Here is a 23,734-nt window from a genome sequence, read left to right as displayed (position 1 = left end):
TCATCCATCAAAGGGCCACTAATTAATACAACCCCCCCGGATCTCTCTATGAGCACTTACCCTCTTCTTTCCCTGACCTCCAGCTATTCTCCCTGCCTTGCTCTCATTTTTATGCAGAAAGTTGAAGGGGAAGAAACTTAAGATATGAATTCTAGTTTTGATTCACTATCCACCTAGGTCCTTTTGTTACATTCCAGTGTTCAGGCCTCCCCGCTCCCCTCCCCCCACCCCCAAATCAGGTATTTCCAAGAATTGTCAAAGTATTAACTAAAGTCATGCATGTCAAAACAGTTCATAAAGTCCTAAAGAACTAAAGAACTGCATGTTGTCTCTTACTCACATGGAAGAGAATGTCCAGGGCACCATTAAGTAAGGAATCTAGTTTGAAGGAATTGCCCGGAGTAGCAAAATTGCTGAAAACAAGTGGCTCCAAGCAGGCTCAGAAACCAGTGCCCCATCACAGAAAAGCAAGGACCCCTGGACAGCACCCCAGACAAAAAGTCGGTAAGAGAAAATTTGGGGAGTTCCTCTAATTACTTCCTCTAATCCCTGTAGAAAAGCTAATAAGTGTGACCTACGTGTGTGGCATGGTCTTTGGGTAGGCGGGGGTTTAAGCTGGATGGATCTGAGTCATGATGTTAGCATTGGGGCCTTGGGAAAATCTTATACATTTTCTGAGGTCCTGATTGCTATCTGTAAAGTGAAGATAAGGATACATAACTCATACAGTGCTTGAAAGCCTTACATTAAATGCAAAAGTCTGACACCTACAAGTAGTTCGATAAACCCAGCTGTGATGATGGGGACCATGCTTTGTTAGTGTTTATGCCCAGACCTCTGCTCAATGCCTTAAATGTCATGTGCCCTTAACATATATTTTCTGAGTAGATGTGTCAGTGAACTATTTCCTAAGTAGGAAGGTTGGGAAGTTAAACCTACTAACAGGAAGTGCAGGATGCTATCACTGACCTGGGCATCTGTGGTCAGTGGAGCCTCAGTCTCCTGAACCTGTAGTTAAAGGGACAAGAAGCAAAGTATAGAGAATGGACTTCTTGGTGGTGAAGTGATTAAGACTCCATGCTTCCACTGCAGGAGGTGTGGGTTCCATTCCTAGTCAGGGAACTAAGATCCCACAAGCCATGCAGTGTGGCCAAGAAATAAATAATGTAACATGAAAACATAAAATTACAAAAGTAAAAGTTTGAAAAATACATATAAGAAAGTTTTAACAAAGTGTATAGATGGACAGGTAGGAGATCTCACACTTTCTGATAAAACAGGGACTAACTCCCCAGACCCCACCAGCCTTGCTTAGCTTCTGTTCTCCATCTTAGAACTCAGAAGAAAAGAAACTGGAGTGAAGAGGTACAGTTTACGAGAAAGAAAGGGTCACATATACCAAGAGGTCAGCGAGCCCCAGGATGACGACTACCTCTGTGAGTGACCCCGGTGGCCCACTCACGGAGAAGGGGCTACAGGGCCTTGGTCCACTAACCTCACCCCACCATTTGGTCCCCCAGCCATCCCCTTCCTCTATGACTTCGGGTGCAGGGTCGAGGCCAAATGCCATGAATGCCCCAGTTCCTTCTGAAGGGCGTTACGACCAGCAACATCACTATACCTCTTCTCATCCCTGTTCTCACCTCCAGATTGTGAGGAGTGTCAGAACTTCTTCATCGACAGCTGTGCTGCCCATGGGCCCCCAACCTTTGTAAAGGACTGTGCAGTGGAAAAGGGGCATGCCAACCGCTCAGCCCTCACGCTGCCCCCTGGGTTAAGCATCAGACTGTCGGGCATCCCTGACGCTGGGCTTGGAGTGTGGAACGAGGCATCCGATCTGCCGCTGGGCCTGCACTTTGGCCCCTATGAGGGCAAGGTCACAGACGATGAAGAGGCTGCCAACAGTGGATACGCCTGGCAGGTGAGAAGCACCCGTTTCCCTGTCCTCTGGCCTCTAATCACTTGTACGTGGTCGGGGGTACTTCATGTCTACATGCAAGGACGCAGATGGTGATAACATGGTCGGCAATGACACAGTCAGCCCTGTGTACTGTGTGCCCTGGGCGTGAACACAGGACTTCCATCTAAAGTTCAGAGGAGAGCTGGGAGCACAGTGTACACTCAGGACCTCTATCTAAACATCAGAGGAGAGGTGGGAACACAGTGTACACACACACAGGACCTCTATCTAAAGGTCAGAGGAGAGGTGGGACCACAGTGAACAGACACTCAGGACCTCTATCTAAAGGTCAGAGGAGAGGTGGGAACACAGTGTACAGACACTCAGGACCTCTATCTAAAGGTCAGAGGAGAGGTGGGACCACAGTGTACAGACACAAAGGACTTCCACCCAAAGGTCAGAGGAGAGGTGGGAACACAGTAGTACAGACACACAGAAGTGACTCCTCCCTTGTGGAGCCCTTGCCTTCAATGAGCCAAGGAATCAGACTTGGAATGATGAGTAAGGGGTTTACCGTGGGGTCCGACTGGCAGGTGAATCCATGCAGGCTGCAAAGCACCAATGACTACAGAGGGAAATAGCTCTTCTATATCTTCCTACCAAGAAAAAATAAAAGAAAGAGGAAAGCTTGTAACTCTTTCTCTGACACTCAGATCGCCAAAGGGAAGAACTGCTACGAGTATGTGGATGGAAAGGACACGTCTTGGGCCAACTGGATGAGGTGAGTGCAGTGAGCCTGCAGTGTGTAGACATTGAGACTCCCTCCATTCCACGCCCCTTTCCTTCTCAACCCATCTCCCTCAACAGCTTTCACATCTTCCTTCCTCTTTTCCCTCCATATCATGCTCTTTAATTTCAAAAGACACTAGAAAGAAGGAAATAAAAATATGGCATGTGCCGTCAAGATACAACTCCATATGCTGAACAAAACTGGTGGACTTGAAAACAACTTGACGAATCTAGATTCACCAGGGACACTTTAACTCACTTAATGGACACTTATCACACATTTTATGGTTCAGATAGACAGTGAACTTCGTTACTGAAGCAGATCACAGAACCCATGTCCTTTTGGAGAACATACTGCAAACAGATATTAGCCAATTGATTTCAGGAACAGTAACCTTATTTTTTTCTCTTTGAGTAACTGCACAGCGCCAGGATAACCTATATACAGGAGACCTTGACTCTATGTGGGCAACAACCTCTTCAGGCCTGGTTCCAGTGAGAAGTGGGCCCTGAGGCCTCAGAAGGATTGGAGGGCAGGATGGCCCTAGGCGGGGCCATTCTCTGAGGGCCTCCCTTTCATCAGGACAGGCAGACAGTGAACAAACTATTACTGTTCCCTGTCTCAAGCTATATCAAAGCTCTCTCCATGTTTCCGTGGGAGGGGGTGAGCAAGTGAATAGGACCCTGGATACACGTGGGGAGATGGGAGAAAGCCTCGGGAGAGAAGGCAGGCTGGGGTGAGTGCTGAGGGCTGCGTGTTAGCCAAGGAGCACCAAGTCCTGTGGATGAAAGAGAACTTAATTCAGAGTTTAGAGGAGCTGGAGGTCACCAGCCTCACGGACAGTCCAGGTGGAGATGAGTCTTGAACTGGGATCCGGAAAATGGCTAATTAGGTAAGAAGAGACAAGCATGGAAATTCACATGGCCTGGTCGAAGGTGTGAACAGAAGGTCCACATGAGGGGCAGCCTCAGAGGCGGAAGGCAAGGAGCTGGGCATGGTCGCAGAGTGGAGGGCACTCATCACCTGAGATTTCTTTCCCTTTCCCGGCCTCGCCCCCAGGTATGTGAACTGTGCCCGGGACGATGAGGAGCAGAACCTGGTGGCCTTCCAGTATCACGGGCAGATCTTCTACCGAACCTGCCAGGTGGTCAGGCCGGGCTGTGAGCTGCTAGTCTGGTACGGGGACGAGTATGGTCAGGACCTTGGCATCAAGCGGGACAGCCAGGGGAAGAGTGAGCTCGCGACCGGGAGAGGTGAGTGTCAGCTTTCTTCCAGCACCGACCCCATCCTGGGAGCCTCCGTGGTCCGATTTCGAAGCAGAGGACAGTCCAGTCCAAAGTCAGTAGAGTTGCAATTAAAATGCCTCAGAATTTAATCTTGTCATATGATTGTTAGGAAAAATTTTTTATGGTAAAAATGCTAGTTCTAATTTTTAATATTTCATGCAAAAAATATGTAACATCACCTTCTGCTGAAAGGCTTAGAAGCAAAAAGCAAGTTTTCAAGCACCTACAAGCTCTCTGCCCTTTACCTCTTTCTTCCTTATTCCCTCCCATTTCTTTTTTTTTTTTCACTAAAATATAGACATTTTATTTTTAAATATTTATAGGACAAAGATATTTAAAGAGTCACACTAGGAAATTTATGAATGACATCTACCAATTTAAAGAAAGTAAATGGAATTCCTTAGTCATTAGTATTTTTTACATTTATTTATTTATTTCATTTATTTTTATTAGTTGGAGGCTAATTAATTTACAATGTTGTAGTGGTTTTTGTCATACATTGACATGAATTAGCCATGGATTTACATGTATTCCCCATCCCGATCTCCCCTCCCACCTCACTCTCTACCCGTTCTCTCTGGGTCTTCCTAGTGCACCCGGCCCGAGCACTTGTCTCATGCATCCAGCCTGGGCTGGTGATCTGTTTCACCCTAGATAATATACATGTTTCGATGCTGTTCTCTTGAAACATCCCACCCTCGCCTTCTCCCACAGAGTCTCCCACAGATATACAGAGTTCTGTATATCTGTGTCTCTTTTTCTGTTTTGCATATAGGGTTATCATTACCACCTTTCTAAATTCCATATATATGTGTTAGCATGCTGTAATGGTCTTCATCTTTCTGGCTTACTTCACTCTGTATAATGAGCTCCAGTTTCATCCATCTCATTAGAACTGATTCAAATGAATTCATTCCAATGGGTGAGTAACATTTCACGGTGGATATATACCACAGCTTCCTTATCCATTCGTCTGCTGATGGGCATCTAGGTTGCTTCCATGTCCTGGCTATTATAAACAGTGCTGCGATGAACATCGGGGTGCACACAAGTGCAGTGATGTGCATTCAGTTACTGTTCCAGTCTGTTGTCATGTGAGTTCATGCTCTGTGCCAGACAGGGCTCCACGCACCGAAACAGACAGAACCATTGCCCTGGGGCAGCAGGGGCTTCACACCAGACAGGGGCTGGTGCTCTGAGGGAAACAGCGCAGGGAACCTGCCTCGGCTCAGCGTGAGCAGAGGGTGGGGTGTGGTGCAGGACGGTGCGGCAGGGTCTGTGCAGAGATAACGCCTGCGGGAAAGGATTCCAGGCAGGGGAGCAGCCAGTGCCTCAGACCCAGGGCCGGGAAGAGAGGCCATGCCAGGGGTCACGGGAGGAAGCACAGAGGGAGAGGAAGGAGGCTGGATGGGACACGGAAGCCTCAGGGCCTGTGTTCACGTGCAGGCCCCAGGGGTCCTCCTGGGTGACACAGAACAACCGCAAGTCTTTCAGCTGCAAGCAGCATGTTCTCTGTGCTAAGATGATGCTTTGGTTCATTTTTGGGAAGAGACAGCAGCAGGGAGTCCCCTCAGAGGTCAGTTCATTGCCAGAGATGAGGAGAGAGTGGGCTGGCCGAAGATGCTTGGGAGTGAAGGTGTGAAGAATCTTGCTGGAGAGGTATTTTTAAATAGGGCTTCCTAGTGCATGTTAAATGGACTAAGCCTGAATGAAATAAATGAGGTATGGATACTGGTGAGGCTGGAGAAAGGATATGCCTTTATTTTATGATTTATGGGAAACTGAGAGAGGAGCAATTTGTGAACCAGTCTGGTCAGCAGGAGCCAGAGACCTGTAGTCAGTGGGACCTGGGCCGCTCGGTCTCATCCAGTCTCAAACCCACTTCCTGCAGAGATCGGCACAAAGGCTGCTCTTTGAACAAGGAGCCACAAAGTCAGGTTTACCCACACCTGCTGTAACCACCCCCTGTGCTGCCTCCCATATGCAGAGAGCTCCAGGCCAGGCGCCCCTAACTTAATAGACCCTTTCCCCTCACAGGGAGCCTCTCAGGAGATTCCACCTAAGTCATCAAGTCTTATCCCTCAGTAGGGTAAATACCTGTGGCCACTGTGACATGACATTTCAGATACTTACACGCAGGGAAAGTCCCTACAGATCCACCTCTATCAGGAGAGATGCTGCCTCTGATGCTGCTGGAAGGTCCCTATCTGGGTGATATGTAGAAAAGGCCCTTGACACCAGCTTCCTGGATTTCTGTAGATGTAGAGAATAAGAGTGGAATGGAAAAATGGACTGTAAACAGACACTTGATGGGAGACAAATCGTGCACTGTCAACACTTAGATAATTAGTGAGGCAGGCCTGACCACGGCAAACCAGCTACCTGACCAAAAGCTTCCTCTTTCAGCAGAACCGAAGCCCAAGATCCACCCATGTGCCTCCTGCTCTCTGGCCTTCTCCAGTCAGAAATTCCTCAGCCAACACACCCAACGCAGTCACCCCACTCAGACCCTCCTGAGACCATCTGAAAGAGACCTCCTCCAACCAGAGGATCTCTGCCAGGGCAATCAAAATCAGCGATATTCAGATCCACACAGCCCGCGCGACAAACCTGAGGGTCAGGAGGTCAAGGAGAGGCCCCAACAATTGCTGAAAAGCGTAAGGTTGAAGAGGATTTCCAGGGCCTCTTCCTACTCAACCGGAGGACAAATGGGGGGTTCTGGGGTGCATGAGAGAATGACAGACGAGCCCAGCACAAGCCAGAAACTGAATCCAGAGGACACAGGCACATTGCTCACGGGGACAGGGGTCTCGGGGAATATGAGGGTCACGTACGGAGAGTGTGAGCAAGGCTCCAAGGACAGGTCAAGTCTCAGCACACACCAGAGGACACACACAGGGGAGAAGCCCTATGTTTGTGGGGACTGTTGGCGAAGCTTCAGTAAGAACTTCAACCTCATCACACACCAGAGGACACACACAGGGGAGAAGCCCTATGTTTGCGGGGAGTGTGGGCGAAGCTTCAGTAAGAAGTCAGATTTCATCAGACACCAGAGGACACACACAGGGGAGAAGCCCTATGTTTGTGAGGAGTGTGGCCGAAGCTTCAGTCAGAAGTCAGCCCTCATCAGACACCAGAGGACACACACAGGGGAGAAGCCCTATGTTTGCGGGGAGTGTGGGCGAAGCTTCAGTCAGAAGTCCATCCTCATCAGACACCAGAGGACACACACAGGGGAGAAGCCCTATGTTTGCGGGGAGTGTGGGCGAAGCTTCAGTCAGAAGTCATCCTCATCACCCACCAGAGGACACACACAGGGGAGAAGCCCTATGTTTGTGGGGAGTGTGGGCGAAGCTTCAGTCAGAAGTCCGTCCTCATCAGACACCAGAGGACACACACAGGGGAGAAGCCCTATGTTTGTGGGGAGTGTGGGCGAAGCTTCAGTCAGAAGCCCATCCTCATCACACACCAGAGGACACACACAGGGGAGAAGCCCTATGTTTGTGGGAGTGTGGGCGAAGCTTCAGTCAGAAGTCCGTCCTCATCACCCACCAGAGGACACACACAGGGGAGAAGCCCTATGTTTGTGGGGAGTGTGGGCGAAACTTCAGTCAGAAGTCCGTCCTCATCAGACACCAGAGGACACACACAGGGGAGAAGCCCTATGTTTGTGGGGAGTGTGGGCGAACTTCAGTCAGAAGTCCCATCCTCATCAGACACCAGAGGACACACACAGGGGAGAAGCCCTATGTTTGCAGGGAGTGTGAGTCATGACCAACAAACCACACCTTAGCCACAGGAGGATTACTGCAGCCACCCCATGCCTCAGCTCTAAGGGGGCCTCAGAGGAGGCCTGTGACCCGTTACTGTCCCCAGAAGTATGAGGAGAGACTTTCCCAGGTGGTCCAGTTGCCAAGACTCCAATGCAGAGACCCACGTTCAATACCTGATTGGGGAACTAGCTCCCACAAGGCTGCAACTAAGACACAGCACAGCCGAATAAATAAATATATGATAAATATTTTAAAGAAAGAGTGTGATAAGCACAGAATTACTTGTTAAATAGACCTTCCACTTTCGTGACAGGAGAGGAGGTAGATAAACAGCAGAGGGTTTCTTAAGTGTTCTGGAGATGTTCATGCCAATTGCCTTCGTGGTTTTTTAGTACTCCTCTTCTAATAAATTTTGTCTCCAAACAAATCTGAAGCCCAGACTATGTACTCATTCCCCCCTTATCACTGACAGTAGTGGAGTCCAGTCGTAGCTGAACCCCTGGGAAGGCATAATTGTGGAGCCAAGTCAGTTAGGTCACTGGACAGTCAGTTCCTGGGTCCAGGGAAAGGAATGCAGAGTGGAGTCAGACTCACCAGGGAAGGGAATTCCCTGGCCTCCTGGGAAGTGGGGCCTCTCCTCCTTATAGACCCCGACTCTCCTTTGGCCTCTCCTAGTGGACCTCTGGTCCCCTCTGACTTCTGTAGCCGCAAAGGTGACAGCCACGTGCACGTGTGTGTGTGCACGCGCGCCTGTCTCAGCATGGGCCGTCTGGTCTCTGCCGCTCCCTCAGGGTCATCACAGCATCTGGACTCCAGATGCGACCACAGGAGTCCAGTTCTCAGCCCTACCCCCAGCAGCTCTGTGAGCTGGGGCAAGATGCTCAACCTCTCTGTGTCTCTAACCTCACTGTGATACAGGGTGGGAGCACCAGCACTTTGGTCTGATGCATAAGCACAGGCGGAATCTGGCAGAGGCTGGCTAAGAATGCAAGCCACACCTTTGCTTTCCTTTTTCTTTTTTTATTCAATCGTTTTTTATTTTTTAATAGAAGGATAATTGCTTTACAGAATTTGTTTCTTGCATGTCCTCCAGCCCCTACACCTTCCAGGTCTTCAGAGCTAGACGAGGAAGGGGCTGTTTAGGCACTGGGCTGCCCTGATGAGGGGGTGTGAGGTCAGGGGTGCTAAGGGAGGCCGACCTCCCTTCCCACCCCTGCCGTTCCTGCTGAGCTGGGCAGCCCCAGGGCCCCTCCACAGACAGGCAGTGCTCACAGTCGTCACCCTGCCGAGAACAGAGCCTGGAGCGGCGTTTGCAGGAAATCCCTGTCCGCCCCCATCCCACCCCCACACGGAGGGTCCTTGAAGCCCACACGGTGGCTTCTCTCTGCATGGGCCTCGTACCTGTGTCCGTGTGCTGTGGTCAACGCTGTCGCGCCTTGAAATTCTTAACCATGGAAAAGTTCATCCTTACACTTCCCTTTCATGAGTGAAGTCTGATGGGCCCCGGGGTGCGCTGTGAGCAGGGCAGATGCACACACAGCACGGGTCCCGGGGTGACCAGGCTGCACAAGGGGATACGGTGGACACAAAGCCCCCCACCCTGGGTGAGTGAGGGTGGGGACAGCACCAGGAAGCCACGCTTGCTCAGACCCGGAACTGAGCTCCGACACAGACTGGGGTCAATGGGGTTCTTAAGGTCGACCACACCCTCCCCTCTGTGAATGACCTCTGCCCTAGCCTGATCCTTCCAGAAGGGGTTCCGGAGGCTGAAGTCCACCCGGCCACCAGAAGACACCAAGGGGAGAGTGGGCCACGGGGCGGGGGGCGGAGGGTGCGAAGTTCAGGACTCGGGGCAACAACCCTCAGTCCCCTCCATGTGCCAGGCTTGTGAAGCGTCTCTACATGAACCGTGTCAGTGATAACCACCCACTATTATTTTCCGGTTTCTATGCTTTCTTAAAGGAACGTGTTTGTCTGTGGCTTGGTTTCCCTACAGGAAGGGAAGCCACGTAAACTCCCCATCTTCTGTGGCTTCAGGCCGGGGCAACGGGAGGGAGAGTTAGGGGTGGTTCAGGCAGAGGGGCTTCAACCGAAAAATGGTGGGGATCAAGAAACCTACAGGGGCTTCTCACCTGCACCTCCCACCAGAGCTGGGCCTGGAATCCCCTGGAAGGCTGAGCAGGTCAAAGCTTCTCCCTCCCCTCCCCTCTGCTCCCCTCCCCTCAAAAAGCTGACTCCTGGGGCCAGCCCACAACACCCCCAAATCCCCAATCACCCACAGCCCCACACAGGCCCTCCCTCACAGAAGTGGGATGACCTGGATGGTGGCACAGATGGTGTGTGACCCCAGAGCTGGGGGTCTCAGCTGACCTTGAGCAAGGGGGTTGATGCTTTACACAGCCTCCCAGCCCAGGGAGCGGCCAGCAGCTACAAGCCAGGATCTGAAGCGGAGCTGGGGGATGGGGAGTGGGGATGCGAGCTCTCTGAGGTCCCATCCTGTCCCCAATACAGCGGCCAGGCCCCACCTGACACCGTGACTGCCCTGCACGGTCACACAGGACACCAGCAGTCACGGGACGGACAGCCAGCTGCCTCCACTGCCCGCTCCACCCTGACCACAGCGGCCCCAGGGCTGTACCAGCCGCACCTGTGGGCGGCTCTCCTTGGCTGCCAGGGCTCAGGGACCCTGGGTGAGTCCGTGAGGGCAGAGCTCCAGAGGCCAAGCCTGTCTTCAGCCACCAGACCTGCCCTGCTTACTGGACTCATGAGCCCAGCCAGTATCTGAAGCCAAGATGCCTTTGGGAGAATGACACCCAGACGCTGACCTCAGAGCTCAGACTCCTTAAAACTTACTAAGCAGATTATTTATAGCCTTTTTTTTAAAATGGGATGTTGGCAGGAAGCAGGGAGGGGAATGACTGCCTCGGTGGTGCTGTGGTTAAGAATCCACCTGCCAATGCAGGAGACACGGGTTCAGTCCCTGATCTGGGAAGACCCCACGTGCCGTGGAGCAACTAAGTCCATTCACAACTACTGCAGCCCAAGAGCCTAGATTCTCTGCTTCCCAAACAGAGCAGCCGCCACAGGAAGAAGTTCAGCGCAGAAACGAGAGAGAAGCCCCCACGCCTGACAGCCAGAGAAAAGCCCGCAGAGCAGCGAAGACCCAGCAAGCCGAAATAAATAAATAACCTTGCTTTAAGTAGGAGATCGCAGCATTCTCTGCTTATCCAGAGCCTAGGACTCTGAGCTCCCAACACAGGGGGCCACGTTCAATCCCTGGTCAGGGCACTATTTCCCACATGCTGCAACTGAAGGCCCTGCATGCCACAGCTAAGACCCAGCGCAGCCAATTAAATGAATACTTAAAAGTAAGAGGCGATTCATCTGTCACCATAGAAAACTGCAACATTTTAGGAACAGAAAAAACAAAAGATCTTATTTTGCAAGTGCTCATGGTTGATTGCAAAACTTTTCTCATAATATGCAGCTGTTTAAAAAAAAAAAAGAAATTTAGAAAATACACAAACTAAAACCCACCCATAAATGTGTGGGGAACATCAATTACTGCAGCATCCGGCCACCACACACGGGAACACACGTCCGTGTTTTTCTTCTACAAAGAAGATTTCAGCCTCCACCCCTCTTCCCACCGGCTTCTGCTCTGCTCACCAAGAAGACTGCGCTTTGGCCTCATGACCGGGGGGTTTCTGTTGAACTCAGGGAGGTGGAGGAGTAGGGCTGTGTGGTTGGGGGCACCGTCTGGCCTGCAGTGAGGAGAGAAGCGCGAGTGCTCCGCCTCTGGGTCCAGTAACTCCAGGGGCCTCGGGGAGCCGCCCGGGAAGAAGCCTCTCAAACACCTTCCCTTCAGTCTCCACAGTTACAGCACATCCCACGTCTCGGGGTTCAGCTGTGGGTTAACAAGTCCTCTCTTGTTGGACAGAAAAGTGTTTCCACAGAGAATCTGCCTGGATCTTGGCCTCGGTTGGTACAGATGTAACAGGCAGTACGTTCAGGGCTCAGGGGAGTTAGTTCTGAAGCTCTCTGGGTTTAGGGCTACAGCACCTCCTCACCTCCACACCTTCCATGGTCATGGAGTCTTCTCTTCCAGAGGAAGGTGTTTGGGAACATCAGCCACAAAGACACGTACTGAAGAGGAGAAAGTCCACGGCAGGCGGGGCTGGGTGTTCCTGGGGGAGCAGAGGGGCCTTGGACACTCCATGCTGGACCCCTGCCCCACCGGCTTCTCCTCCTTCTCGCTGGACATGCAGCTTTCACCTGCTGGGTGCCCGCCAGTGAGGAGCTCCCAAGACACCAAGCTGGGGTTGGCAATGGGGGAGCTGGATGCCAGGGAACCCGAGACCCTGCAGCAGGTCAGTGCACTGTGGACGAGGGCCGGCCTCACTGAACTGTTAGGCCCTGTGCGTTCAGGACACCCTCTCTGGACCCCAGGTGGATGTGCTGGTGCCCCCAGGGCTCACCTGGGTCTCAGGAGGTGGAAGAGAGACCAGGTTGTCCTTCCCACCTCCTGCCCAGAGAATGACAAAGGCCAGTTCCCAAAAGTCAGAGCAGGGTGGGCAGAGTGAGTCTTGGGACTCACAGGGTCCCTGTGAAGAGGGGTTCACTGCTCCCTGGATCCCTCTTGGCTGGTTCTCCTTCTGTGTTGTCTTCACACCAAATCTCACAAGGACGAGGCAGTCCAGGTGCCCACAGCATCACTTGCCCAGGTGCTGACAACCCTCCTTATTTATTATGGGCAGGGAGACAGGGTGGCTGATGTGACTCTCCCCTGGACCACAGAGGAGACCCCCTAGGTTGTATTTCTTCTACTCCTGAGACCCAGGAGGCCACTGGGGGCAGAGCACCTCCAGCTGGGGTCTGGAGAGAGTGTACTGAATGGACAGGGCCTAACAGTCCAGTGTGGCTTCAGGGCGTATGGGCAAGAGGGGATCTAACACCTTTCTAAACATTTCAGACAACCACTGAGTTCCTTCTGGTTTTTGGTTTCAGATCTTTTTATATGGTCCATTTTCAGAGTCTTTTTTGAATCTCTTACAATATTGCTTCCAGTTTATGTTTTGATTTTTTGACTGCAATGCATGTGGGATTGTTACCAAGTCCAAGCTCGCTCTGCACGCCTCACAACAGGGCGATAAATCAGAGGCGAGGTTCTAAGGCAAGGAAGATGACTTTACTTGGAAAGCTGGCAGACTGAGAAGATAGCAGACTAATATCTCGAAGCAACCATCTTGTGAGGGTCTGGATGCCAGTCTCTTTCATAGAACACAGAGCAGGGAAGTGAGGAAATACAGTAAAAAGGCCATTTATCTGGCAAATATCTCCTGGAATGGCCAGCCTCGGGAGGAGATGTGTTACGTTCTCCCTGCTGAAGCCATCCACAGGTGGACAGGTCCTGGACAGAGGCAGAGGGGTGGGGTTTCCTGAGGCAGGCCATTATGTATGGACAGCATCCCTGTACCAAACAGGCCAACAGGAAGCAAAGGTTAAAGTAAAACATTCAACATGGAGTCAGATTTTGTTCTTCCCTGTAACAATTCCCAGTGTCAGCGTCCATTCCACAATCTTATGGGAAATGGGGTGATGAGTGTTCTAATTGCCCCACTAGTTGCATCTTTTGGGGAGTGCCCACCACTGGTGCCAGTGTGCTGAATGTTGAGATTTGTCTTTGTTGTCCTTTGGAAAGTCTCTATTTCATACGTATAGACATAATAATATTATATTACAGGTGTTGAGAGTTGTTTTATACAGTAGAAATCTTTTAGAACTTCAAAACCAGGGGGCAGCATCTAAAGTTAAGGAACTTAGCACTTTTCTATGTGTGGGAAGATGCACCAGCCATCTCACTGAAATCATCCCCTTTGATACACACCTTACCACCTGGGACCAGCATCCTGACTTCTCCTTCCTGAGTTTCCTCGGGGATCACAGTGGGGAGTGGCTGCAGTCTGATGGCTGCTGGAAAGCAGGTATTCTTCTCTTTCCTGAGGTTCCTCAGAGCTCACCATGAGGAGTGGCTTCAGTTTGATAGCTTCTAGAGAGTAAGAGGGGGAACCTGGGTCCCCATGGAGATCATCTCAGCAGAGAGAGCAAGCAGGTCCTGTAACTCCAGACAACCTTCCAACATTCAGGGCTCAGCGTTCAGCCTGCAGGATCCGCAGCCATCAGCTCAGCCACCATGCTCTGCCCTTAGCACAGAAGTAGATAAGAATTGCTGATTCTATACTCCCTTGACTAACAGCATGGCCTTTTCAAACTTTTATCCATTGGTGTTAGGAACCAAATAATTGGTGCAACTCCAAATAAAAGTAATAAATTAAATTTCCTCTTTCACTCTAGCCTCACTATTTATATCATCGATCATAATAACAAGCACTAACATTTATAAGACCACCACATACCTTCTATATGTAAGATTATCTCATATGCCTTCACCATTAGTTTAGTTCCAACAATAATATTCACGTATACAGGCCAAGAGATAATTATCTCAAACTGGCACTGAATCACACTACAAACCCATAATCTATCATTCAGTTCTAAAATACATTATTTCTCAATAATGTGTGCTGGTGGCCCTATTTGTCACATGATCAATTGTAGACTTCCCAATATGACCCATTCACTCAGATCCCAACATGGACTGATTCTTCAAACACTCCTTTTCCTTGTTACAATACTAATTCTTGTTACCACTAATAATCTCTTCCAATTACTCACTGGCTGAGAAGGAGCAGGGATTATGTCCTTCCTGCTCACTGGATGATGGTGTGGACGGCAGATGGAAACACAGCGGCACTACAGGCAATTTTGTATAACTCCTCAGTCACTCAGCTATGTCTGACTCTTTGCGACCCCATGGACTGTAGCCCACCAGGCCCCCTAGTCCATGGGATGTTCCAGGCAAGAATCCTGGAGTGGGTTGCCATTTCCTTCCCCAGGGCCAAAACACCTCAGCGAAGCCCAAAGACTGACTGGAAAGAGGAGGCAGACTGCTGGCTTGCGCTGCGTGGATGTGGGAATGCAGGGCACGGGGCGTGGATGTGAGAAAGCGGGGCCAGGGGGCGTGGACCTGTTTTGTATAACTTTGTGCTGCTGCTGCTGCTGCTGCTAAGTCGCTTCAGTCCTGTCCGACTCTGTGCAACCCCATAGACGGCAGCCCACCAGGCTCCTCCGTCCCTGGGATTCTTCGGGCAACTACACTGGAGTGGGTTGCCATTTCCTTCTCCAATGCATGAAAGTGAAAAGTGAAAGTGAAGTCACTCCGTCGTGTCTGATTCTTCGCGACCCCATGGACCACAGCCTACCAGGCTCCTCCATTCATGGGATTTTCCAGGCAAGAGTCCTAGAGTGGGGTGCCATTGCCTTCTCCAAACCCTAGGCTGATACAGGTTTTATTAAAACAACAACATGATTCTTACTTAACTTCAATGCATGACACTTACAACTAATTTTTATCCTCAGCTCAGTTCAGTTGCTCAGTCGTGTCCAACTTTTTGCGACCCCCAAAACCTCAGCACGCCAGGCCTCGTCATCCATCACCACCTCCCAGAGTTTACCCAACCTCATGTCCATTGAGTTGGTGATGCCATCCAACCATCTCATCCTTTGCCGTCCCCTTCTCCTCCTGCCCCCAATCCCTCCCAGCATCAGGGTCTTTTCCAATGAGTCAGCTCTTTGCATCAGGTGACCAAAGTATTGGAGTTTCAGCTTCAACATCAGTCCTTCAAATGAACACCCAGGACTGATCTCCTTCAGGATGGAATGGTTAGATATCCTTGCAGTCCAAGGGACTCTCAAGAGTCTTCTGCAACACCACAGTTCAAAAGCATCAATTCTTCAGTGCTCAGCTTTCTTTATAGTCCAACTCTCACATCCATACATGACTGCTGAAAAAAACCATAGCCTTGTCTAGACGGACCTTTGTTGGCAAAGTAATGTCTCTGCTTTTTAATATGCTAACTTGGTTGCTCATAACTTTCCTTCCAAGGAGCAAGTGTCTCTTAATTTCATGGCTGCAATCACCATCTGCAGTGATTTTGGAGCCCTGTTTCCACTGTTTCCCCAACTATTTGCCATGAAGTGATAGGACCAGATGCCATGATCTTAGTTTTCTGAATGTTGAGTTTTAAGCCAACTTGTTCACTCTCCTCTTTCATTTTCATCAACAGGCTCTTTAGTTCTACTTCACTTTCTGCCATAAGGGTGGTGTCATCTGCATATCTGAGGTTATTGATATTTCTCCTGGTAATCTTGATTTCAGTTTGTACTTCCTCCAGCCCAGCATTTCTCATGATGTACTCTGCATATAAGTTAAATAAGCAGGGTGACAATATATAGCCTTGACATGCTTCTTTTCCTAATTGGAAGCAGTCTGTTGTTCGAAGTCCACTTTTAACAGTTGCTTCCTGACCTGCATACAGGTTTCTCAACAGGCAGGTCAGGTGGTTTGGTATTCCCATCTCTTTCAGAATTTTTCACAGTTTATTGTGATCCACAGAGTCAAAGGCTTTGGTATAGTAAATAAAGCAGAAATAGATGCTTTTCTGGAACTCTCTTGCTCAACTTAATTCAAATTTGCCTATATTAGGTTTAGTATTACCTGCAACGGGAAAATTTGCCAATTTGGGCTACACCCATAATTATCCTCAGCAATAGAGGGCCCACATCAGTCTCAGCCCTACTCCACTCAAGCACAATAGTAGTAGCAGATATGTTCCTACTCATCCACTTCTAGCCTCTGACAGACAACTATAAATATACCCTATCAGTTACATTATGCCTAGGGGCTATCACAACATTTATAGCAATATGTGCCATTACCCAGAACGATATCAAAATAAATCATTGCTTTCTCCACCTCCAACCAATTAGGCCTCATGATAGTAACAATTGGCATCAACCAACTCTACTCTGCATTCCTCTTTCTCCAAAAAAAATGCTCTTGACTTTTTCAAGGCCATTCTATTTATGTAACCCAGATTATTCACAAACTAAATGATGAACAAGATATTCAAAAAATAGGAGGCCTGTTTAAAGCTACGCCTTTTACTACAACTGCACTTATCATTGGCAGCTTAGCATTAACAGGAATGCCTTTCCTCACTGGATTCTACTCTAAAGACCTAAATATTGAAACTGTGAATATGCCTTATACCAATGCCTGATCCCCTGCACAAACTGCCACCTCACTCACAGCCGTCTCCAGCATCCTCACTATCTTCTTCATGCTACTAGGACGGCCGCAATTTTCTACTCTGATTATCATTAACAAGAACACACCCATCCTAATCAATTAAATGCCTACTACTTAGAAGTATTTTTGCTGGCTTTATTATCTCCAACAACATTCCCCCAACACAAATAACCATACCTTACTACCTCAAAAGAACTGCCCTGGCCCTGAATGTTCTAGGCTTCATCTTGGCACTCAAAACTAGCAGTAACACAAAAGCTGAAGTTCAACTATTCAAATGTATTCAAGGACACTTTTCCACTATCATACACTGCCTGACCCCTTATTTAAACTTAACCAGCCAAAAGTCAGCATCCCCCTTCTAGACTGAATCTGAGGAGAGGATATTTTGCCAAAAACCACCTCCCTTATTCAAATACAAATGTCTATATTAGTATCATATCAAAGGGGCTAATCACACTGTATTTCCTCTTTCCTCATCACCTTACTCATCAGCATAATGTAAATTTACACAAGTAATTTCTGTAATAACAACTAATTATGACCAACTAGTAACATGGTTGTTTCCCCTTCTCTACAAGCTCATTTATTGCAGCACTTACTATAGTCCATTTACTATCTCTCCATGAAACAGGATCAAATAACTCAGTAGGAATTTCATCTGATATAGACAAGATCCCATTTCATCTATATTATACATTGAAAGACATCTTGGGTGCCTTGCTACTAGTTCTGGGGTTAAAAATACTAGTCCTATTTTCACCTGACCTACTAGGAGACCCAGATAGCTACACCCGGCAAACCTCTCAACACACCTTCACACATCAAGCCAGAATGATACTTCTTATTCACATATGCAGTCCTACGATCAAGCCCTAGCAAACTAGGCAGAATTTTAGCTCAAATCTTCTCTATCCTAATCTTAGTATTAATGCCATTACTTCATACATGCAAACAACAAAGCATGACATTCAGACCATTCAGCCAGTGCCTGTTCTGAATTCTAGTAGTGAACCTCTTAACACTCGCATGAATTGGAGGACAACCAGTAGAACATCCCTTTATCATCACTGGACAACTAGCATCTATTATTTGTTTTTCCTTATCCTACTATCAATGCCAGTAACTAGCATTATCTAAAATAATCTGAAATGAAGAGACGTCTTCGTAGTATATCCATGCTTCTGGTCTTGTAAACCTGAAAAGGAAAACCATAAAACTCCCTAAGACTCCTTGCACAAGTTTGTGTCAGCAACTAGTATTATTCCTTGATGGTGAACAGTAAATAAAAATAATATAATATTAGATTATTAACTGCACTGTTAACCCAACAGAGAGAAGCATTTACTCAAGCAAAGATGAAAAGAAGAAAAAGAACTCGGCAAACATAAACCCTGCCTGTTTACCAAAAACATCATCTCTGTCATCACTAGTATTAGAGGCACTGCGTGCCCAGGGACAATCGTTAAACAGCTGTGGTGTCCTGACTGTGCAAATGCAGCCTACTCATTGGTTCTCTAAATAAGGGCTTGTATAAATGGCCGCACAAGGGTTTTACTCTTACTTCTCATCAGTGAAACTGACCTACCCATGAAGTCAGGGGAAAAAAACCAATGAGACGAGAAGACCCTATGGAACTTCAATTAATTACCCCCCCCCCAATAAAGTTAAACCAAGGGATAACAGAACTTTTAATGAGCTAATGATTTTCATTGGGGTGACCTTGGAGAACTAAAGATCCTCCAAGTGACTTTTAAAGCCAAGACCACCCAGTCAAATCAAATTATCACTTATTGATCCGAGAAATTGATCAATGAAACAAGTAACCCTAGGGATAATAGCACAGTCCTATTTTAGAGTTCATATTAACAACAGTGTTTACAACCTTGATGTTGGATCAGGACACCTGAATGGTGTGACCAGTATTAAAGGTTTGTTTTGTTCAACAATTAAAGTTCTATATGATCTGAGTTCAGACCAGAGTCATTCAGGTCGGTTTCCATCTATTATACAATTTTCCCAGTAGGAAAGGACAAGAGAAATAAGGCCAACGTTAAATAAGTGCCTTAAAACAATGAATAATTTTATCTTAATGGATAAGTAAAATATTTTCACCCAAAAACAGGCCTTATTTAAGGTGGAAGAACCTGATAATTGCATAAAACTTGAACCTGTATGATCAGAGATTTAAATCCTATCCTTAACAAACTGTTCATAATATTCTAATAGTTATTATGCCCATCCTCCTAGCTATAGCATTCTTGACACTAGTAGAATGAAAAGTTCTAGGCTATACACAGTTCTGAAAAGGCCCAAATGTTGTAGGGCCATACAGCCTACTCCAAACTATTGGCGATGCAGTCAAACTACTTATTAAAGAAACCCTATGACCAGCCACATCCTCAGGTTCTGTACTTATCCATGAACCTATCTTTGCCTTGAGCCTAGCTTTAACCATATGAATTCCTCTACCCAAACCATCAGTTAAGTCGTTCAGTCATGTCTGACTCTTTGTGACCCCATGGACTGCAGCACGCCAGGCCTCCCTGTCCACCACCAACTCCTGGAGTTTGCTCAAATTCATGTCCATGGAGTCAGTGATGCCATCTAACCCTCTCATCCTCTGTTGCCCCTTTCTCCTGCTGCCTTCAATCATTCCCAGCATCAGGGTCTTTTCCAATGAGTCACTTCCTCACATCAGGTGGCCAAAGTATTGGAGTTTCAGCTTTAGCATCAGTCCTTCCAATGGATATTCAGGACTGATTTCCTTTAGGATGGACTGGTTGGATCTCTCTGCTGTCCAAGGGACTCTCAAGAGCCTTCTCTAACACCACAGTTCAAAAACATCAATTCTTCAGCTCTCAGCTTACTTTATAGTCCAATTCTTACATCCATACATGACTACTCTATAGTCCAACTCGCACACCCATACATACATGAAAAACCATAGTTTTGACTAGACGGACCTTTGTTAGCAAAGTAATATTTCTGGTTTTTAATATGCTATCTAGGGGTTCTTTTCTTCTTTTCTTTTCTTTCTTTTCCTCCAAGGAGCAAGCGTCTCTGAATTTCATGGCTGCACTCACCATCTACAGTGATTTAGAAGCCCAAAAATATAAAGTCAGCCACTGTTTTCCCATCTACTTGCATGAAGTGATGGGACCAGATGCCATGATCTTAGTTTTCTGAATGTTGAGTTTGAAGCCAACTTTTTTACTCTCCTCTTTCACTTTCATCAAGAGGTTCTTTAGTTCTTCACTTTCTGCCATAAGGGTGGTGTCATCCACATATCTGAGGTTATTGATATTTCTCCCAGCAATCTCGATTCCAGTTTGTGCTTCATCCAGTCCAGCATTTCTCATGATGTACTCTGCATATAAGTTAAATAAGCAGGGTGACAATATACAGCCTTGACGTTCTCCTTTCCCTATTTGGAACCAGTCTGTTATTCCATGTCCAGTTACAACTGTTGCTTCCTAACCTGCATATAGATTTATCAGGAGGCAGGTCAGGTGGTCTGGTATTCCCATCTCTTGAAGAATTTTCCACACTTTGTTGTAATCCACACAGTCAAAATTTTGGCATAGTCAATAAAGCAGAAATAAATGTTTTTCTGAAATTCTCTTGCTTTTTTGATGATCCAATGGTTGTTGGCAATTTCATTTCTGGTTCCTCTGGCTTCTCGAAATTCAGCTTGAACATCTGGAAGTTCATGGTTCATGCTCCTTTGAAACCTGACTTGGAGAATTGTGAGCATTACTTTGCCAGCATGTGAGATGAGTGCAGTTGTACCCTAGTTTGAGCATTCTTTGGCATTGTCTTTCTTTGGGATTGGAATGAAAATCGACCTTTCCAGTCCTGTGGCCACTCCTAAGTTTTATAAATTGGCTGGAACATTGAGCGCAGCACTTTCACAACATCATCTTTTAAGATTTGAAATAGCTCAACTGGAATTTCATCACCTTCACTAGCTTTGTTCATAGTGATGCTTCCTAAGGCCCACTTGATTTCACATTCCAGGATGTCTGGCTCTAGGTGCGTGATCACACCATCATGATTATCTGGGTTGGGAAGATCTTTTTTGTACAGTTCTTCTGTGTATTCTTGCCATCTCTTCTTAATGTCTTCTGCTTCTGTTAGGTCCCTACCATTCCTGTCCTTTATTGTGCCCATCTTTGCATGAAATGTTCCCTTGGTATCTCTAATTTTCTTGAAGAGATCTCTAATCCTTCCCATTCTATTGTTTTCCTCTATTTCCTTGCACTGATCACTGAGAGAGGCTTTCTTTTTTTTTTTTTTTTTAGTGGAGTGCAGTTTATTACACTGGCGGGCCCAAGGCAGCGTCTCCTCTTAGCCAAGGACCCCGATCAGCATTTGTGAAAATCTTTTATACCCCATGTGTACGCATCCAAACCCACTACCCCAATTCCCTTGAGACTTACATAAACAAAGGAAGGGTAAATACAACTACAATAACCCCATCATTCACGTGTTATGTGTTCAAACAGTCAATAATCAATAAGCCCGCAGTTACATTCCAAATAGTTAATAACTGATAAGCCTGTGCTTACATTCTGATAGATAGTGTCCGAGGCAGGGGTGATTAGTGTCTGTTTTCTCTTCTTCAAGATTCCCCTGCCCAGAGGGGAGTCTTATCCTTCCATTGTCATTCCCACAGGTGCTAAGCACAGAGTTCAGAGTCCACTGGAGAGGTGGCCTCACACGATCAGCACAGACAGGCCTGAGATGGAGTCCAGGCCCTATGAATTCCTTCTTCATTCCCCCCTCTTGATGCTCTTAGTTTCCATAACGAGCATCATTTTTTGAGATATATTGTACCTTAGCCCTCCTGCCACCCACGTGAGAGAATGCTATCAACCTCTGGGTTACAAAATTCACGAGGCATTGTAGGAAGCAGGGCCCACAAAGCAGTATGATCAAGATTACTATAACAACAGTTCATTAGACATGGCTTTCACTTGATTTTGCATATCCTCCAAGGCAGCAGATACATCTTCAGACAGGTCAGGGATGAAAGGCTTTCTTATCTCTCCTGGCTCTTCTTTGGAACTCTGCAGTCAAATGGGTATATCTTTCTTTTTTTCTTTGCCCTTCACTTCTCTTCTTTTCAAAGCTATTTGTAAGGCCTCCTGAGACATCCATTTTGACTTTGGCATTTCTTTTTCTTGGGGATGGTCTTGATCACTGCCTCCTGTACAATGTCACAAAGCTCCATCCATAGTTATTCAGGCACTCTCTCTAGAGATATAATCCCTTGAATCTATTTGTCACTTCTACTATACAGTCATAAGGGTTTTGATTTAGGTCATACTTGAATGGTCTAGTGGTTTTTCCTATTTTCTTCTATTTAAGTCTGAATTTGGCAATAAGGAGTTCATGGTCTGAGCCACAGTCAGCTGCCAGTCTTCTTTTTGCTGACTGTATAGAGCTTCTCCATCTTTGGCTGCAAAGAATATAATCAACCTGATTACAGTATTGACCATCTGGTGATGTCCATGTGTAGAGTCTTCCCTTGTGTTGTCAGAAGAGGATGTTTGCTATGATGAATGCATTCTTTTGGCAAAACTCTATTAGGGTTTGCCCTGCTTCATTCTGTACTCCAAGGCCAAATTTGCCTGTTACTCCAGGTATTTCTTGATTTCCTACTTTTGCATTCCAGTCCCCTTTAATGAAAAGGACACTTTTTTGGGTGTTAGTTCTAGAAGGTCTTGTAGGTCTTCATAGAACCATTCAATTTCAGCTTCTTCAGCCTTATGGGTCGGGGCATAGACTTGGATTACTGTGATATTGAATAGTTCGCCTTGGAAATGAACAGAGATCATTCTGTCATTTTGGAGATTGCATCCAAGTACTGCATCAGACTCTTTTGTTGACTATCAAGGCTACTCCTTTTCTTCTAAGGAATTCTTGCCCAAAAGACATAATGGTCATCTGAATTATATTCACCCATTCTCGTCCACTTTATTTCGCTGATTCCTGAAATACCAATGTTGACTCTTGCCATCTCCTGTTTGACCACTTCTAATTTGCCTTGATTCATGGACCTAACATTCCAGGTTCCTATGCAATATTGCTCTTTACAGCGTCGGACTTTACCTCCATCATCAGTCACATCCAAAACTGGGTGTTGCTTTTGCTTTGGCTCTCTCTCTTCATTCTTTCCGGAGTTATTTCTCCACTGATCTCCAGGAGCATATTGGGCACCTACCGACCTGGGGAGCTTATGTTTCAGTGTCCTTTCTTTTTGCCTTTTCATACTGCTCATGGGGTTCTCAAAGCAAGAATACTGAAGTGGTTTGCCATTGCCTTCTCCAGTGGCCCATGTTTTGTCAGAAATCTCCACCATGACCCGTTCGTCTTGGCTGGCTCTACACAGCATGGTTCGTAGTTTCATTGAATTAGACAAGGCTGTGATCCATGTGATCAGATTGGTTAGTTTTCTGTGATTGTGGTTTTCAGCCTGTCTGCCCTCTGATGGAAATCCAATTTTCTGTTGAAGGGTGAGGCTGTGTTCCCTCTCTGTTTTTTGACCTGAGGCCAAACTATGGTGGAGGTGATGAAGATAACGGCGACCTCCTTCAAAACATGCCGTGCGGGCCCTGCTACAGTCAGGCCCCCAACCCTGCAGCAGGCCGCCACCAACCCACGCCTCCAGCAGAGACTCCTGGACACTCACGGGCACGTCTTGGTCAGTCTCCTGTGGGTCACTGCTCCTTTCCCCTGGGTCCTGGTGTGCACTAGTTTCTATTGTGC

The 23,734-nt window shown here is 47.4% G+C and overlaps 1 pseudogene; it reads left to right on the top strand.

The window, feature by feature from the left end:
- The window catches only part of LOC122439397, a 42,095-nt pseudogene extending 29,806 nt beyond the window's left edge, over positions 1-12,289 (top strand).
- The last annotated feature ends 11,445 nt before the right edge of the window (positions 12,290-23,734 follow it).

This window comes from Cervus canadensis, chromosome 4, assembly GCF_019320065.1.
Source record: "Cervus canadensis isolate Bull #8, Minnesota chromosome 4, ASM1932006v1, whole genome shotgun sequence".
Taxonomy (NCBI): domain Eukaryota; kingdom Metazoa; phylum Chordata; class Mammalia; order Artiodactyla; family Cervidae; genus Cervus; species Cervus canadensis.
This window is presented reverse-complemented; position numbering and strand designations above follow the sequence as displayed.